At 39.0% G+C, this 20,609-nt stretch overlaps 2 long non-coding RNA genes across 2 annotated transcripts in view; both read left to right on the forward strand.

Annotated features, from left to right (window-relative positions):
• Positions 1-20,609, forward strand: part of LOC309610318 — a 382,265-nt gene that overhangs the window by 328,478 nt on the left and 33,178 nt on the right. The gene's annotated exons all lie outside the window — the stretch shown is intronic.
• LOC309611025 lies at positions 12,920-18,857 on the forward strand. Its single transcript, XR_014234287.1, has 3 exons — positions 12,920-14,500; positions 14,789-15,315; positions 15,348-18,857. It is a non-coding gene; the product is annotated as an uncharacterized lncRNA (long non-coding RNA).

Genomic DNA, 20,609 nt, shown 5'->3' on the forward strand with positions numbered 1-20,609 from the left:
GCTCGGCTCCCTGATCCTACTTTTGCCTCTGCCAAGACATCTTTCACATCATAGCTAGTAGGATGCCCTCAGTAGGATGCCCAAGCCCTTTAACTTGGCTGAAGGCCCTTCTTGATTTGACAACTGCTTCCTCTCTAGCCATATCTCCTAGTTTCTCTTCTCCAGACATATTGAACTGGTTTCTAAATCTTTGGCTCCTATTTCTTTACTTCTGAACTTGTGCACAGGCTATTTTTAAAGCCTGAAATCCTCCTTTCTTCATTTCCTCTCCCTCCTTTGCTCTCTCTTTTCTCCTTTCTTTCCATGGCTGACCCTCGTTCTTCCTTCAGGGTTCTCTTAGATGTCACTTCCTTTGGGAAGCTTTCTTTGGCTCCAGTTGCCATGCCTGGGTGTCACTGTCTCCTCTGTGGCTCTGGGAATTCCCTGTATATTTTCAATCACAGCACTTTTATACTGTCTTCCCTTTGCCAGTTCACTTGTCTCTGTCTCTCACTAGATAAGAAAGTCTAGATAGCAGGTACCAAGTTGGCCTCATGCACATACAGAATACTTCCCAGTGCTGAGTACATAGGAAGTACTTCATAAATTCTTATTAATGAATGAATGGAAGGAAGATTTTGGTGAACAGGGGCTAGGGTGTTGTTTTAGAGGTAATACAAGTAGACGGTTACTAAGATATTTATTTATTTATTATTTTCTCACCACATTTGTCCTTCCTATTTTTACAAGCAGGTATCCAGACCTTGTAATTCCTTCACTCAGGGGAAGCTTAAAGTGGATGTTAGTCAGTAGAAGTTTAAAGAAAGAAGGAACTGACTGAAACCAAGAGATACACTTATTTTTTTAGAAGCCAAATCTCTTTGAAGAAGTGATGCTGTACAACTTAGAGAGAGAACATAAAGAGGGACATTCTTTGGAGGGAGTGAGAGAGGAAGGGAGAGAGTCTTCTAAAGTGGGTAAGTGGGAAGTATCTCAAGAGTCCTAAGAGTAGAATTTACTTTGCGATAGAGTCGTGAGAAAATATCAAGACCTCAAGGGAAAAGACGTATGGTATGTGTAGGAAGTGAGCCTGTGGGGATGCTAGCATCTCCAGAGTCATTGGATATGCTCTTTGGGGGACCTCATTCTTAGCGGTTGTGCAAGGAAGTCAAATCAAATAAACAACATAAATACATTAAATATATTGTTAAAATAGTTAAAAGCCTTTTTTTAAAAATAAAGTTCTTTTAGGGCTTTAATATCTTAGTATCCAGCCATATTTGCAATTGTGCTGTCTGTCTACTGGAATGCCTGTCTCAGGGTTCTGGGTCTGGTTAGTAGGTAACAGAACCTGTGTGGGCTGTTGTTGGTATTGCTGTTGCCACGGGTATCCCTGATACAGTGGACTTGCCCTATTTTTCAGAAGGGGGGATTACAGACTAGAGCAGTTCAAACATAAAAGAAGGGCCACAGGATAAAGTAAAGACAACTGGGAATAAAAACATCCTAGGGTTTTCTAAGTCGTTCTCTTTTTTTTTTTATGTTTTTAAAAAAGTTTTATTTTATTTATTTATTTTTTATACAGCAGGTTCTTATTAGTTATTTATTTTATACATATTAGTGTATACACGTCAATCCCAATCTCCCAATTCATCCCCCCCCCCCATGTAAGTTGTTTTCTAATTGTATAACTCTTGTTTGCTTTCAGATAATTAGACACATTTGGACTATTTCAGTACACTCATTTATTCATAAACATTTATCTTTTGTCTACTAGCATAAGCTAGACACTGGGGATTCATAGCTGAATAGAGCAGGGACATAGTACATTTGAGACCAGGGATAGATATTTTAGTTTCAAACCATGTTTTTAGAATGGAATTCTTCTTTGTCTAAAGAGGTTTATTTCATCCACAGTGCATGCAGTAAACCAGGGGGCTGCTTTGGCAAGGGTAATGCTTTTTGGTGTTGCTTTTACTTCTGGATGACCCTACATTTTTGTAGCTGACATCAGTGATGGTTACCATGAGAATAAACTCTTCTAATCTGACTTTGCCTACTCTCCTCTCTTCTTTCTGTACTTTTAGAGGAGTGCATGTGCACGTGCCTCCATTAGTATCTCTCTTTCTTGAAATAATATCTGCCAATTATTGAAATAGATTCAAAGACTGATCAGATTTACATTATGGAGGGTAAATCACCCTTCTGATAACTAGTAGCATTTATTTCTTTGGAGAATTGATAAAAATGATCTGCAGAGGCATATTGAGTGATCTAGATATGGAAGTTTCTGGATCTTGAACAGGCTAGTTACAGAGCATACTTAATGCTACTGACATTAACTTTGCACAAACCCTGAAAGCCAAACTACCTGATCCATGTGGAATTGATTTCCAGATAAGAGTTCAGTTTGGTTTTACATCAGCCTCTTCAATGTCTGTAAAAATTGGTTCCTTACTTTACAATCAGGCAACCAGGATGTTAAGCAAAGGAGCAAGAACAATCCTTAAAATTTGTAAAACTAAACTGAATTTGGCTTTACTTGAAAATGTCTGGCTTGATCAGAGCCTTTGCCCCCAATGTCAAGTCAGACCCCATAGGTACTAACTTTGAATTTTGTTGATCCATCAAGTTTTTTTCCTTTTTCATTTGTTTCTTTCCAATCAGATGCTACCAAGTAAAAATAAAAACAACAGACAAACAAACAAACCCAACAACAACAAAAACATCAAGACCATGCCAGTTCTAGAGTACTTTTAATCTGGTAATGGGAATATTACCTACCACATGACATATGTTAATACATCAAATAGCATAAATACTGTTGTCTTTAATTAGACAGGACATTATGCAGAACTTCAGGATCATTATTGACTAGATTGTTTTTCTTATTTATTCACTTTAAAATAGACTTAATAGTCAAAACACAAATAAATTGATATTATTCATGCCTGCTTTTTCGTACCTCTTACAGTAGCACACTTCTGCTGCAATGAAAAACTATAATTGCGGTAGCATCAGTGTCAGATGAAAATAACTCAGTGCCTTATTCTTATTTACGAATCACAATAATAATATAATTTAAAATATTTCTTTTCTTCTGGGGGAAAAATAAAGTACAGTAACATTAAGCCTAAAAGCGCTGCTTAAAATCTAAGAGCATTGATTCATTGCTTTCCTTTTTTAAGTTTTTTTTCAAGCCTAAACTACTGTAATTCTCCTTTAACTGGTCTTCCCACTGGGCAAATATAACCTCCAAATGGTATAAAACTCTGCAGCTCATCTTTCTATTTGGAAGCTAGCTAAATTTGCATATATTCTCTTCAAGGAAGAATTTACCTTGCCTTCCAGGAAAGCTCCATGGTGATTTGAAAATGTTATCATTCAGTCTTTAGAACTCTGAAGTCTGGCTTCTACCTCCAGGACCTACAGATAGTACATACCCCACAGCTACTATACCGAGAGCCTCTTAAGGACTCTTAGCATTAATCAGATAGGTTTTAGTATCAAAGCTTTTGCATTTGTTGTCCTGACATTTGGAATATTTATCTTTTAGCCAGGAAATATTTGCTAGTCTGTTTTTAAGTTTCAAAGCAAGATGAAAGACACTTTTCATTTGAGTTTGCTACATAAAACTGTCCTAACTAGGTTTTGTTGTTTTTGTTTTTAAAGTTGGAAACTCTGTGGGAATAAATATGCTCTGGAGTGAAGAAGTAGTGTGCCAAGCTGGAGCCTAGTTTAGATTTGTGTGGGTTGTTGAGGCTGATATTCAAAATGCTACTTTAGCTGGAGTTATAGGGTTTGCTGAGTATATTGCAGAGTTTGGGATAAAAATGGATTGAATGCTCATGAAAAATGCCAGAAGAAAAACACTAGCTACTCCATTCAGCTCAAGATAAAATGTATATTATAAACATTCGTAAAGAAAAATTTGCTGCTTTGCTTGGGATTTATCTCAGATCACCAGGATTGTAAACTCCATCAAAAGACCCAAATGAATGCTCCTACGCATCACTCATCCTTCACAGAGAGCTTGAGTGTTACCTTCTCAGTGAAACCTTCCTCAACTCAACCCTCTTCCTCCTTCTGGAATCTCACCAAAACCCTCTGCCCACACCTCTTTCATGACACCTTTCAAATGATGCTGAGCTTAGCTGTTCAACTTCTTGTTTCCATCTCTGGAACATCAACATTTGGGGGATAGGAACCTAGTCTTGTTCATCTCTAGAGCCCAAGAACCTCTCTCATAGCTTACAGCATTTGCTGATGGTTGAATTGATAAATGCACACATCAAGTTGAAGAGGTGCTAGTTTGGAACATGAATCAAAGGCCCATGTTGCTCATGAGATGGAGAGGAAAAAGGTTCTAAGACTTGTGTGCATTCATTGAGGAGCAGAGGGGTACCTGGGAGTTACTCAGCTCCTATTATTTTTGTTCCTTCTGGTCAGATAGGACCAGTTTGGGTCATGATTACTGGCAGGCTCAGGTGGAAGCTGGTGATGACTCTGGAATGTCTCTGTTGCCCAGAAGCTCCTAGTTGTTTTTTTTTAATGCAACTAGATTATTTTATTATCAAAGCTACCTCTGGCTTCATTCAGCACCTGGCTCATCCTTGTAACAAAAAGTGACCCCACAGAGACTCTGTGAGTGCGCTCTTCCTGGGAGGTGGTCTTATATTGTGGAAAGAGAGTCCCAGCTGTGCTCCTCAGGATCTGTGCGGCCTTGACCAAACTGCATATTTCTCTGTGTCTATTTCATCAATAAAGTGTGGCTTAATCTATGTAATTCAAAGTGTTGCAAGGATTAAATGAGGTTAAATATGAATCACATCAATTACATTGCCCTGCACATTGCTGTGCCTCCAATAAAAGCTGGTTTCCCTCAGGGTGCACCTCCTCTCCCATGCTCACTCTCTGTGGGATACACAGCATTCCTCTGCTGAATTGTATGTGCCTTGGAAGACAGGGACTTCCTAAAGGAAAAGATCATTGCTTGACTGCAAAAATGGATGGGTTTCTTTTTATCTGGGGCCCTTCTTCTGAATCCCTGTGTTTCTGCAGAGTTGGGCTCAGGGTAGAGGTCACCAACTTCATCAGACACATCCTTGTGGGTACACAAGATCCTGAATTATAGTGATGACCTTTGAATCAAGGTGGCCTCGTTGGGCTTGGATTCAGGGGAAGGCAGATGGGTGAAGGTGCCATCATGAGCAGTATCCAGTTCTGCATAGTGGAGGGGAAACAATGGATCCATTTAAAGCAGTTTGGTGCCAGCAGGCCAGTGGGTGGATTCCATTCATGTTTAAGCAGACAATGCCCTGGTCCTTAACTCCAGAAAGTCTGAATAGCCTAGATGTAGAGTAGAAGGCCATATTTGTCCTCTCATGTACACTGACTTCCCACGGAGTCTGTTGCTGGTCTTCTTGGGCATCAAAGGGGGCTTTGGCTTCTTGGAGGAATTGCAGCAGATCAGTATGACAGATTGATTAAGACAGATCACAGAAGCAAGCAAAGAAGGGGTCCAGGCAGCCACTTAGAGTAGGAAGATCTGGTGGTAGAGCACAGTACGTATCTAATTAAGAGGGCAAAGCCCCATAGGAAGAGACTGACTCTATGTGTCAGCTTCTTCCTTTCCATATCACTGAGTCTAAATCAGTGCCTTTAATATCATAAGTGCCAAATAAATATTTGATGGTTGAAGCCATGAATTCATGCCAGGAGAAATAAGCAGAGAGTATCAGAAAAGAATTGAAAGTGAGCTAGGACTAATCAGCGGTAGGCTCTCCTTGCGGGAGGCCTGAGAGGATAGAGGGTTCTGGACCTAAATGAAGGCAAGAACTCAGACTTGGAGGAATAAGACAGGAGCTCAATTACTACAGTGGGGTACAAGACTGAATCTTACACATAATGTATTTGGCATGATCCTGGTTACCGGGACCGGGGAACACCCTCGGAGTATATTTCGAATTGAGTCATTTTTGCTTGGTTCCTACTGAACATTGGGCAAGAGTGTTGCATACACTTAAAATAAAGTCAGAGATTTTATATGTGAAGTAGTTTCTATTCTAAGTTTTTGAGTCAGATGCATTGAAGTAGAAAGGAGTTTTTTTTTTTTTTTTAAGAGTGTGGACATTTGCTGACATTTGTTGATCACAAGATGCTGTTCTAAGAGCATAACATGTGTTAATTGATTTAATCCTTGCAACTCTATGGAGCAGATTCTGTTATTATCCCATGTTACAATAATGAAACTAAGGCCAAGAGAGGTTAAATAACTTTTGAAAGGGTCAACTTTTTAAAGATAACGTCTCATCAGCGGTCATGATGAGATTCCAATTCAATTCTGGTTTCTTGGTCCACTTGTGACCACTGTTCTATGCTGCACTTTCTGTAGAGAAATATTACACCATCATCCTTGAAGTTAAGAGTTTAACAATCATTCTTTTGCAATACAGTTCCACAATTTTTGAGTTGGGTCCTTCTAAATTAAGCAAATAATTGGACAACTGTTTACTTTGTTTGGCCGTTAGATACAAGTAATAAGTGATCACCTTCTACTGGAAAAGACATTCTGAAGTCAACAGGCCCACGTATATATTGAATTTGTAAAACTGTAACACTTATTTTATAAAGGAACTAATAAAAATAATACCATCAGTTGCTCTCTTTATTGCCAGTAATATTAAACCTTTACAGCATTCTTTGAAGAATCAATTTTGGAAACTAGGGAACTCTACTGAGCTTTAATTATTATTGCATTTTAAAGCAGGAAAAAATTATGTGGCCAGCTAGACTATCTCAAGGATAAAAGACATTTACACTAATTTGATTTTTTGTGGTAATTTATTTTAGAATTCTCAGTGGTAACATTAATCTTCAGTAACTTATTTGACGTGATATTGGATTCCAAAAGTATTTTCAGAAAAATTTTACTGTAGTCCAATGAGAATTATATATCTTTATTTGAATGTTAAATGTTATAAAATAGCCAGTTTTACAGAAGCAAAAAGCATTTCTGATAGCCTAAAAGTTTAAGCAAAATTGTTGGCATTTGTTAAATTTATTTTACTAATTTTCATTCTTTTTAGTAACTTTAAAAGTAACTCTCTCATAATATTTTAAGAACCTTTGCATAAAATTCCAGGATTGAAATTTGTTTTAGTGAAAATGAAAACATGTCCTAATTATGAAATTATTTATTTCTGCAGTGGCATCACTCTTACATTTGAATATTATGTAAAGCAAATGTCACTTGAAAAGGAAAGAAGTTATCCATTGGATTTGTTACTTAGGTAACACAGGAACATGGAACCCATACAGGGATAATATTTTCCCACATATAATGATTGCAGTAACAGGTTGATGAATAGACCATAATAGCATTGGACTGAAAATCTAGACGAGTCATTATAGGCTCCTGTAGAATTTGTAGTAATTAGGAGAATTGAAGTGCAAGGAGAAGTGTCTCCCACAAATCACCCCTTCATGACAGTAGGTTAGTGTCACCTTTGCATACCAAGTTAACTCCATGTACTCTCATTTCCACAAAGTTATATATGATGAGACGTTATTTCCCTGTGAAAAAGATTCCTAATGAGAACTTAGGTATGCTTCATGAAGGCTCATATCTGGGCTGAATTAATCTGCTCACAGTTAGTGAAAGATGGATTTTTTTTTCAGGTGTTGAGAAGGCTTTTGTATTGAGACAAACTCCCAACAATAGGGGTGTCTCTAGGAGTAGGAGAGTTATGTGATTGGTGCAAGGTCTAACCTATACATGGATTTGTGGAATTTAACTTTCTTCCCTCACTCCCTCCACTCCATTCTCTCTTTAACTGTGTTGATTACCTTGGGAGGTACAACTGGGTTTGACTTTCTTCAGCAACACGTCATAAAATAGCTGTTTCCTCTTTCAGAGAGGCACAGCCTCATGCTGCAGAAACCCAAAGGCAACCATATAGCATAGTATGTAAAATGTGAACTAAACCTAGGGTTCAGATAAGAGGGGCCTCTGGCAGCTGAAGATGCAGTCTCTTACTGTTATCCTTCAGTAGCTTCTGAGTGTCCATTTGAACCTAGGGGTTATAGAGAGACATGGCAAGACTCAAGGCCATTGGTGGATTTTTACTACTGTTTGTTTACTGAACACTTTAATGATTTACAAAGCACAGTTTAAAAATTGCAATGACACATCTTTTGATTGATCACTAAAAACATTATATATATATATGGAGAGAGAGAGAGAGGGAGATAAAGAAATTTGCGGTAAGGGTACTTGCTTTGTGGTGGTGCATAATCATTAGAATCTGGGAACACTTAAGAACCATGTCTTCAAATCTTCAATGGCAACACATGATGTGGGGAAGGAAGCTAATAATCTGACTCTAATTTGTGCTTTCACTGTTGCTTCCACAATTATGTGGGGTTCTGAGATGTGGTACACTTTTCAGACTAAAATTATCTGAGCGTGTTCCAAATTTTGAGGGCTTATTGATTATTCATTCAGGAAGCAGAGTGGACCTAGAACTGTTTCTTAAGGAAAATCCTGGTTTGCCTGGAGGTACTTCGTCGTCCATCCATGCAGGTGAGAGGCTTGGTGAGATTCCTCAGTGTCCATTCATGAACTTCTGTCTTACTCTTTCAGAGTCTGTCTGTGGTGTGTGGCTCTGACCTCAGTCACCAGCACAGAACTGCTTCATCCAGTTTGCCAACTTTGGCAAAGATATAACCTTCAGTAGCAAAGCTTTTATCAAAGTCAAGTGGGGAGTGATAGTGTTGTTTGTTTTATATTCATTGGCTCTCAGGTGACCTCGCCCAAGATATCACTCATTTCTTTGCTTATTTGTTTGCTCGTGTGTTTAGTTACTTATCCTGTCATCCACCATCCCTTCAGTCGCCATTCATTTATTCACACAACAAAGACTTCTTGGTTACCTAATAAGTGCTAGGAGTAATAGAAAATTTGGGACACTAGTCATGTAATAGAGATAAAGGGAAAAAAGAAAGGAAGGAAGAGGAAACAGTAAATAATTGAAAACATCTAAGGTGTGAAGTATTTAAAAACATTTATTAAAATCCTGTTTAGGCATACACTGTGTGTCTTGAAAATAAGAAACTACATTTGCTCTGTAATTGCTTGAATCATACATCTTTTGCCTTGATTAGCAATTTCAATCAACCAAGACATTACTGAGCATTCTCAAGTAAAAAGCTGCATATTTCTCAACCTGAAGTCCTCTATTCAACCTTTCTGTTTTCTAAACGCTTTTGATTTGCTAGAATTTGGTGGTGTTCTTTCGTATAAAAATATTAATTTCTCTAAACTGCAAAACTCTGCAAATATGAATAAAATGAGATATTTAAAGATGTTTTCTAGTCTTTCATATTTTAATGTTATTTTTGTTTCGTGTCCTTTGGGTTCTAAACTTACTTCCCTTTTGGTCTTATGTTTATCTACATCTAGATAAGAGAACTCTGTTTTGATATTAAGTGTGCTTATATTTTTAAACGTCAAAGCTGCTTAAAAAATACCCTTGGTCAGACATCTGAAAAGCTTAAGTTTACTTGAGAGCTCAGAGGAGCAATAGGCTGCTTTCTTACAGTCGGTTGCAATAAGCCTGTTGCTAAAAGGTGGATTAAGTTCAACTACTGAAAGCAAAGTCTGCTTCTGTCTTTTGTGAATTTCCATTCTAGAAGGCAAGATAATCTTCTGTAGCGTTTCAAAATCAGTAGTCTAAATGTATTGCCTTTGTTTGATTTCTGTGTTTTGCCAGACCCATTTAGTCCCCGTGGTATCTTGCCTTCTGTTTCGTCTATAGGGTCTCCTTCTGCCAAACAGGTTTCCTTACTGCACCACAAAAACTAAAGCCAGTCAAAAGAGGCTTTATCACCATATTTAGACAGAAATACGGTATCAGAATATAGTGAATGCTTTTGCTTCTAATGGCTGCAGTGACTGTTACCCCACTTGTCATCTGGTGGCATGCTTTGCTTTCCCCTTCATTTATGGACCACGTGGTAGTTTGTCTCTCTCTCTCTCTCTCTCTCTCTCTCCCCCTCTCCATTCATTTTGCCCACTGCTCTCATCCACTTAAGTTTTATTAAGAGCATTGTCAGAGTCAGTCATTATTGTGCGCAAAGTATTTGAAAGTCCTTAGAAAGAGAAGGGACATAAGCCTCTTTTTCTGAATAAACATTCTGAGGCCACACTGGAATCATCTGGGAAGAAAAAAAGTAACAGCACAAGATTGCCCTTTCTATGACAAGTTGCTATTTATCTAGTTAATGAGATGCACTCTCAATAAATCATGTATATTAATTTAGTATGAGTTTACTTGGCTATATCAAGCTAGCCTTACAAGATCCAAATATAGTAACATTAGAAATAGATTTTTCAAAGGCTCGAATCAAAGCCAAACATGGACATGTTAACTGAATATATTTGTATATTTTACATTGATATTAATGGCTTATCTAAGTCACATTCAAATTTACACACGGTCACCCCAGCATTTGCGGCAGAGAGTGTCACCCTGGGTTAGTCAGCTAACAACGGCACCACTCTACTGCCCTTGAGAACAGGAAGTGAGGAAGAAGCGTATAGCTACTGAAATTTACAAAAAGAATTTTAAGTATGCAGATTTTAATTACCCCAGAGTAGAACTTGGCCAGCACACCAAATTGTTCTTCCTCCTACTCATCTTGGAATTTCTGAAAAAAAATTACACTGAATTGGTGCACATATTTATATTCAAAAATATATCTGGATTTAGTCCATTGCACTTGATATCAGAAATTAACAACTTTAATTTTCAGCTATAGATCATAATTAGATTTCATTCAGAGATGTCACATATGGCTAACTTATCTGTAAGTGAAAACTCTTACCATACCTAGCTGGTCAGCTTGGATGGATTCTCTATCTATTTGTTTGTCTATCTATCTATCTATCTATCTATCTATCTATCTATCTATCTATCTATCTATTATCTTTATCTTTATCTATGAAATTATCATAATATCAGGTCAGGCAGAGAATCCTGGGTAGAGTGGGTTCTTTTGTTATGTTGCCCATTATTCTGAAACAGTGTTTCTCAAATTGCAACCTATAGACCATCTGCTTCAAATTTCCTGTAAGAAATTCAGGTTCCTGGGCCTTACCTGGACATACTGAAGCAGAATCTCGGAGACCTGGGTCTGAGAGCATGCATTTTAATCTGCTTCTGACGTAATTCGGGAGTACATTAATGTTTGAGAACCACAGCTTTAAAATACACACAGGCCTTTTCCCTTAGGATCTGGTACAAATCTACAAACTGAATTATTTAAGAAATAAATTTGTTTGTTAAAAATAGTTTGTAAAACCTGAATCAGAGTAGAGTCATACCATTCTAGTTGCCCTTTAAGCCCAGGCACCCTCTTGAATGAGATGCTTAAACCAGCTCTCTCTTTCTCATTCTCTGTCTCTTTTCCTTGCCCCCTCTCTGTGCTTTCATTCTCTGAGATTTTCACAAGTACTATGTCACAAAGGTCCTTATCTGTTGAGATTTGTTTTTGGCTGTTCTAGGGAATGGCATATTCTCCATTTTTTAGCAGCTCAAGAGGTAGGAGAGTGGGAAGCCTAAGGGCTTTAGAGTAAGACAGACTTGGGTCCAAATTTCATCTCTACTGCTTCCCTTCTGAGTATCTTTGGGTCATTTAGCTAACCCTTTTGAGCCCTATGTTCCTCATCCCTAAAAAGGGACATGACACCAGCTTTGCAGGGTTTTTATGAGGATCAGATAAAAGGATATATCCAAAGAGTTCAGAATATTTTGACAGTGCTCATTAAATATTAATCATTATTATTATTTTTGTCATTTTGCTTCATGCTGGGGAAAGAGGTGTTTCACTAAGACAAGGTGGAGCAGAGCCCCCTAGACGAGTCTGATAAGGATATTCATTGAGATAGTCATTTGCCGCTCAACACTGGGTCCTATATGCCACGTCCCTAGCAGGTGCTGGTGCATGCATACCTGGCATTGGACAGGCTGTGCTCCACCCACTTCTCCTCAGTCCCTTTTAACATTCTGTGGACTTCTGTGCCCATTGTTCAACTTCTGTGTGCTTTCTTTCAAGTGACTCACACCTGTGACTGTCTTCAGAGTCCTGCCCTTGGTGTAATCAGGTTGCTTTGCCTGCACTCTCAGAGAGCACAGAGGGCCTGGAAGTTTGTGTCTCCACCCCCTCCCCACCAAGGACTGGCGCGTGCGTATAAAAGCCCACCTCCTTTGCCTGGAGGTGAGACCGACTGTAAGGTACAACCCATACTCCCGAGCTCCCTGCAGGGTCAGGCTAAGACTGGGGCTTGGCCTGAAATCTCACATTTGCTTTGCTTCTTTCCCTTCCCTTTCCTGCTGCCGCCTCTCTTACTGGCTTTTTCTGGGAGCATTCCTTAAAAAGTCACTTACACACAAACTCTCATCTCAATGTCTGCCTTTGAAAGGCCTTCCTCACTAAGGCACATGCACACACCCAGGCAAGCAGGCTTGGCTCTGCAGAATGTCCCAGTTCTCTGCAGCCCTTTCAAGTACGTAAGCTGGTTTCCATGTTTGGGTTTGAGAGTTTAGAACGGGGTAGGCAGGGGCCAGATAGTAAATATTTTGGGCTTTGCAGGCCACATATAATGGTCTCTGACGCTTTGCTGACTCCTGGTTTGGGACGTATTTCCCCTTGCCTTTCCTTCTGACTCACTGTATATTTTCACACTAATGTCTGCCTGCCCCTCACTAGCTTTTTTTTAAAAATAGATCTTTATTGGAGTATAATTGCTTCACAATACTGTGTTAGTTTGTGTTGTACAACAAAGTGAATCAGCCATATGCATACATGTATCTCCATATCCCCTCCCTCTTGAGCCTCCCTCCCATCCTCCCTATCCCACCCCTCTAGGCGGTCACAAAGCACCAAGCTGATCTCCTTGTGCTATGTGGCTGCTTCCCACTAGCTATCTGTTTTACATTTGGTAGCGTATATATGTCCATGCCACTCCTCCCTTCATTCCAGCTTCCCCCTCCCACCCCATATCCTCAAGTCCATTCTCTATGTCTACATCTTTATTCCTGCCCTGCCCTCACTAGCTTTTTGTTGCTAATGATGGCTGGCCCAGAATGAGTGGTGTGTCCTTCAGTGCCTTTAAGTTTCTGGGGATAAACTGAAATTATGAGGCTCAGCATTATGGCCTGGGTCAGGCCATAATTATGGCCAATTTTCAGATAATTGTTTGTTTGTTTTTTTAAGTTACCAGTGTTTGTATCTTAATGATCCATAGCCATGTTAATACCAGAAAGACAGAATTTAGATCTATGAATCCCATGGAAAGTAAGAAATACCAACAACCAGAAGAGTCATTGGTATTTTATAGTGTTTGCTTTATTGTTTTGCCTCAAACTAGCAACCTTCAGTGGATCGTTGACATTAATCCTACCCTGATACCAGTTTATTTACTCAGTGACAGAAATTCAGCATTAACTGAGGTGAGAAAGGCTTATTTACAATCAATATTACTTGACATCTTTATAATTTTCCCTTTTCTCGACAAAGGGAGAATATTTACATTAAAAACACATCAGTAATCTTAGTAATCTCTTTAAGCAGACAAGGGTACATAAAATCAGGGTGCAAGCTAAGAGTGATGGGAACACAACTGTAGTACAGCCTGCTTCAGACAAATTTTAAAGCAGTAAGATTAAAGAAAAACCATGCAATGTAATTAGACCAGGGAAGTCAGGAGACACTGGGTGGTCTTCAGCGTTATCTTGATGAGGGAAGTCATTGTTTGAAGAATGTAAAGAAGTCATTAACTACATTTGAGATTTTGATCTTTGCCATTAAGGAGTTAAGGAAGTCTGTAGCTGCAGAGAAGTTGTAATATATCTGGAAGTAAAGCTTTTCTAAAGAAATGAATTTTTATGTAGTATAAATTTAAATTTTGTCATCAAATAATTCTTTTTGCTCTAAATAAAATCAATATTGGTTTGAAACACCCACAGAGTAGAATGCATTAGAACATTGGGATGTAACTTGTGCTATAGATGTATTCACAGCCCTCTCCACTTGTCTCGCATGTGACAAAATGAAAATAGTGGGGTTTAGGAATATCTCTGGAAGCTTCTAGTGTCTTCTTATTTCCCAGCTTTATTCATCCTGAGGATAGACTTGGGGCTTGGGCACGTTGGCAGCTGCATAATGGTTTGGGACACATCTTAGCAATGAAGGCTGCTGGGCGGAACCCAAACAAGTTCCAGGTGGGTCAGATATCAGTGGCACTGATGTTTTCCTGGCACAGATCAAAACTGTCCTAGTGCTCGGCCGCTATTATCTATGGGAGCTGACCTCTTAAGCCAAGCCCAAGTTTCTAAGGAACTATTCTGAAATCCTGGAAGCTTTTGAGAGTAAGAAATGTTAAACTGCATCTCCCTCAGTAAACTGCTATTGGACTTAAGGAAAGACAGAAATAATCTGGGTAAAGTCCTTGATCTAGGCTGACATCTTTTTTTTTTTTTTTTTTAACATCTTTATTGAAGTATAATTGCCTTACAATGGTGTGTTAGCTTCTGCTTTATAACAAAGTGAATCAGTTATACACATACAATATGTTCCCATATCTCTTCCCTCTTGCATCTCCCTCCCTCCCACCCTCCCCATCCCACCCCTCTAGGTGGTCACAAAGCACCGAGCTGATCTCCCTGTGCTATGTGGCTGCTTCCCACTAGCTATCTATTTTACATTTGGTAGTGTATATATGTCCATGACACTCTCTTACCCTTAGGCTGACATCTTTTAATACCAAATATAAGACTCCTTTTCCGTTAAATTATCTTCATAATATTTGGGGAATTCCAGCTTGGACTAAATGAAGAGCGCTTCACTGTGTTCATTGGTGAAATACTATATCACCATAATACGTTGTATTTCCCATATCATGAATGAATTGGATTTCATGTGCAACTCTCTACTATCTGCTGGGTACCTAGCTGTCTGGTACATGGGGAGGTCCTGGACCTACTGGGCTGTACTTGCCAGGGCTTCACAAGGGACAGCTCTCAAGTCTGAGGTCAAGCTGGAGAAGACAAAGAGCTGGCGGGTCTGTCTCAGTGGTGCTGCTATATCAAAGAGGAGATTCTCTGTAAACCGGTGACAGGCTCTGGGCGACAAGTAGAGGGTTAATTACAGAACAGGCTGAGACAGAGTGCATCATGGGAGCAGTGTCCACGTTGCATAGAATACTCCTTTCATGTCTGGTTAGAAATTCACTAAATAGGTGAAGTCTCCAAGTGGTAGGCTCTTGTGGTAAAGGTCAAGGTTGCTTTTCATTTCCTGTGGTAAAGGTCAAGGTTGCTTTTCATTTCCCTGAGCTGGAAATAAGAGTTCCCTCTGCAATTCATGTTCAGATATTCATCATCCTTTCCCCTCTGTTTGGGAGAGAGATTTTCTTTCTGTCAGAATGCTTATGATTTTCATTCAAATATCAAGTATGAATTATTCTACAATATTGCCATCTCTGAACCTTACTCTTTTTCTTTTCTGTATATTCTACAAGTATTTTCATGGCTGTCCTTCCTTACATAATGAGAAGATCAATTAACCCTGTTTGTTGAGGCTTTTGGCAAAGATGGACACTCAGCTCAGCCTGCCAGCACTTCTCAAATGTGTTCCTAACTCTGACAATTTGAACTTGGTGGTTGAGACTTTCCCTTTGTGAACTCGGTATTTATCTGTGGTTCACAGGTGAGTTGAAGAGTTGGAAGGGAAAATCTTTATGTGAACAGTTAATTTGGCAGCATTTCACAGCAAAAGAAGAAAAGCATCATATTGACAAATGATGTTTCTGAGTTACCAGGCTTCATCTGTCCTTTGTGTCTTGAGCACAGAAGGAGGGACAGTGAGACTCCAATGTTTGTTCTTGTATAATAATAAAGTCGCATAGCCCCCTTTCCATCCGTCTTATTTTTGCGCTTTCTGGTACGAACAGACAAAAGCTGTTATTACAGAAGGTGAAGCTGATAGCTTTTAATACATCACATCCACTAGGATGAAAGCATAATTGCTACTTTTATGTTCATTGTACAGTGAATAGTAATTAACCTTTGGCCCATTACAGTGTGTGAACATCAAATCACCCACCTGTTCTTGCCATGTCTCGTTAACTTAAACTATGTGCCTAAAGCTTTATCAGAAAACAACTCCTTCTCCATCTCCCTACTGGCATGCTACATTAGGTAATGTCATTTAGAAAAGTCATAGACTTGAGGACGACAGTCTCCCAATTTGTGCTCAGAGTACAGGACAACGACCAGAAAAGATGCTTTTAGTTACAGTGGTTGGTATACATCACATAGCTTTTTGGAAATAAAGGCACACCACTTCCTTTGATAGTTTTTACTTTTGTTTGTGACATTTTTTGTTTGGCTATTAGCTGATTTATGAAGATAATTTGAAAACCATGTTACAAAATCAATGTGTATACTCAGTCCCTGAGAAAAGACGGGTTGATGATAAACAACCTTTGCTGATATGCAGCAAAAATTTCCCTTTGGAGGAAATGGGACCTGAGGTGAAATAATCAGGATTATCATCAAATAAACCACAAAGGAAAACTTACCTCAAAGTAAAATATATCTGCACAATATAAAAGTTAACAGAAGACTGTTGTAAGCTAGAAACTTGGGATCTCAGAGCTAGGAGTAAACTTGGAGAACATTTGGTTGAATGTTGTCAGTTTACAGAAGAGGAAATTCAGGCTTAAAATGTAAAGTATCTTGCCTATGGTTGGAGAAAATACTTTTCTTTTTTTTATAATACATGTTTAAGTGGCTCCAGTGTCCAAAGGAAAATTTGGTGACGCTTTAAAATATGCATCTGAGATGGAAAAGAAACAACTAGCTTAATTTTTGGCTTAAAAAATATTCCTCCATGGAATTCTGCCTTTGCTCTACTTTTATATATGGTGGTGCTTTTATTACCAAGAAGGAGGAATACCTTATTATCAGAAGCATCAGCCACTGGCTAGTTTTTTAGGTTCTGAGCTCAAAGGCATGTGTAGATGTATTGGTTTCTTATGGCGCTGCAACAAATTACCACAAACTTAGTGGCTTGAAACAACACAAATATCTTATATTGCTGGAGGTCAAAAGTCTGAAATCAGTCTCAATGGCCTTAAAATTAAGGTGTCAGCAGGGCTGCCATCCTTCTGTAGGCTTCAGGGAGAGTCTGTTTCCTCGCCTTTTCCAGTTCTAGCGGCTGCCTGCATTCTCTGGCTTGTGGCGCCTTCCTCCATCTTCAACATACATCATTCTCATGTTCTCCCACCACAGGATCCTTAATTTAATCACATCTGCAAAGTGTCTTTTCCTATGATGGTAACATATTCACAGGTTTTGGGGATTAGGACATGGACATCCTTGGGAGACCATTATTCTGATGACACAGTAGGGCTCTGGGAAAATGAATAAGCCCCCAAATAGAGTGGGAACTTTACAGTCATGTTTGGCCTATGATGTTGAAACAATGGCCCCAGCTGCAGTAGCTGCTCTGTTTACCTGGTTATGTATCAGGAAGGCTAGCAGACTGTCCTCAAGGGTTTCCCTGACTGGTCTCTGCATGTCACAGCTGCTGTGTCACATTGGAGCAACTGATCATGTAATGCCACTGAAAGTATTGGTTGGGAGTCCTGGAAAGCTGAAAACTAAAGTACCGTAAAGAGGCATTTGTAGGTTATGCTTGGTGTAATTGGCAAAACTATTTAGAAGCCATAGAGAGCTTTCAATTGAATCCCTGATACCTCCAGTAACTAGAGATGTATAACGCTTGTACTTCAAAGGAAATAAAGATAATTTTTAAAAGTCTAGTTTAAAAATCTTCTACTTTTTTTGGGGACCTGTGAATTGAAACTCAACTGTTTCACAATAGAAAAATCAGGGAGGACAAAGAAGAAACATTCCTATATAGAGTTTCTATATACAGGTAACTAATTACATTTGTGGTTCATTAATACCTTGTTTATGAAAAAAAATCAGTGCCAGACCTTCAGGGTTCCTTCTAACTCGGGGCTATATAAAATTATCTCAATTTAAATAGCATCTTAAAAGGTTTAGCGTCCCTTGGTAAAGATAAAATATCTCATCATTATCAATTAAAGGACTCCCGAAATCTTTGAAAAGAGGACTAGTTTGCTTAAAATACGTGAAGGTCATGCTCACCCTGTAATAGTCAATGAGGAGTAGTCATTTGTTATTTTTAAACAGGCTGTCATTTAGCCATTATGAAGATGAATAACATTTGTTATTAGTTAATAATCTTCCTGTTGATTACAGAGAAAAAACACTTGCAGACACCTTATGTGCCTTTCTTAGTTGCTAGATTATTAATGCCTTTTGATTAAATTCTGTAAACAAAAATTAAGGTCTTTGTTTTCTAAATTTCAAGACTGGCATCTAAGATGCTAGACCATGTCTTGGTCTGTGGTATTTTGAGTTGCATATGTTATTTGCCTACTCTTCATGCAGCGTTGCAAAAACAAAGTTCATTTTTTAATATCAAACAGATTGTCAGTGGATCATATGCTGCCTCTGTTAAGGTTAGTTTTGGATGTCTGCCTTCTTGAGGAGAGTTACTGAAGCTGTAAGTTACCTGTGTGCATTCATTTGGAGTCAGGCCTAATTATCTGGATCTTGGCCACATTATCATCCGAGCCTTATTTCTACAGCAGATGGAGTCACTCAGGAATGACTTCATTTGTATTAATTTGTTGCACTGTCTTCTGCTATTCATCTCAGAACTCTGCAGCCTTTGTCACAGAGAGCAGGAAAAGACAAAAGAATTTTAGTCAGAAATTAAGAGAGAGATCAACTCCTTTCATTCACAGATGCTGATATTCCAACCTGAAGGCAATTAAGCAGTGGCCATTTTAGGGCAGTGGAATGGTGTAAGTGTAATTATGCTACCTAAGATTCATGAGCTTTCATCTTTTAGAGTAAGTCAGATGACAGACATATTGATCCAGCACTTTAAAACGGAAACTCTCTGGAGCTTTCTTTGCTGTTGTCAGTTTTTCATCTGGCTTTGGAGTGCCCAAGGGGCAATCTCTGAGGGCAATCTCCACCGTGGCTGACTCAGAGCATCATGTAGCTTGCTGGAAAGAACAATCGCTTTGTTATCAATGGATCAGATACAGGATCTCCTGGTTACAGGCTACAGGGTCATCACAATTCTACCTTGCGTTCTAGCTCTGGTCATCTCCAAGGAAAACAGCAGGCAATAAGCTCTTAATTCAACCATATTCATAAACTTTCTGGAGAGATATGTAGAGTTTGGTTTCAGAGATAAGAAAGAAAGTTTGGCTTTTTCATTGACTAATGATTAGTTGTGGCTTTTTTACTACTATTTTGGCAACAAGGGATAAAAAATGGTCCATGGCTTTTATGTGGTCAACAGGATATGTCAATTTAGTATAAAAAGCCTTAGATAAAGAGTAACAACTTTATTCAATAATCAAATTGCTCTTGGCAAATATGTGAAATCTAATGATTTCACTAACTTATTCTAATGATAAGATATGCAATTAGAACGTGTCTTCATTGATATCAAAATGTCTGAATGAAAGTTAAAGAGAAAATAGATGATCTTACCATCAAAACAATGACAAGGGGCTTCCCTGGTGGCGCAGTGGTTGAGAATCTGCCTGCCAATGCAGGGGACACGGGTTCGAGCCCTGGTCTGGGAAGATCCCACATGCCACGGAGCGACTAGGCCCGTGAGCCACAACTACTGAGCCTGCGCGTCTGGAGCCCGTGCTCCGCAACAAGAGAGGCCGCGATAGTGAGAGGCCCGCGCACCGCGATGAAGAATGGCACCCGCTTGCCGCGACTGGAGAAAGCCCTCGCACAGAAACGAAGACCCAACACAGCTAAAAATAAATAAATAAATAAATAAATTTATAAAAAAAACAATGACAAGTATTCATTGACTTGAAGAACCTAAAATACAGAGGAATTTTTTGTTTGCTTTTTTTTGCAGAGAAATTGCTTCAAATAGTAAGTTTCAGACATTTCTGAGATTATAATATATTTAAAGTTTCCATTAGAGATCCCTAAACTAGGAATAAAAAAGACAAATTATTGTATAACATCGGTTTTGCTATGTGTATTAATTTGCTAGGGCTGCCATGACAAAATGCCATCAAATGGGGAGGCTTAAACAACAGAAATTTAAGGTTTCATCATTCTGGAGGCTGGAAGTTCAAGATCCAGGCATTAACAAGGAAAATTTGAGCATACACACACACACACACACACACACACACACACACTCACACAGACACACACAGAAGAGCATGTGAAGATGAAAGCAGAGATCAGGGTAATGCTTCTACAGGCCAAGGAATGCCAGATACTGGCAGCAAACCACCGGAAGCTGGAGAGACGTGGAACACTCAGAAGGCACTAACCCTGCCAACACCTTGATCTCTGATTTACAGCCTCTAGAACTGTGAGACAACTAATTTTTGTTTAAGCCATCCAGTTTATGAGACTTTGCTGTGGCAGCCCTAGCACATTAATACAGCTACTTCTTCTATGATTCATGTTCTAGCT

The sequence above is a fragment of the Balaenoptera borealis genome, assembly GCF_965194805.1.
Source record: "Balaenoptera borealis genome assembly, chromosome: 14".
Taxonomy (NCBI): Eukaryota; Metazoa; Chordata; class Mammalia; order Artiodactyla; family Balaenopteridae; genus Balaenoptera; species Balaenoptera borealis.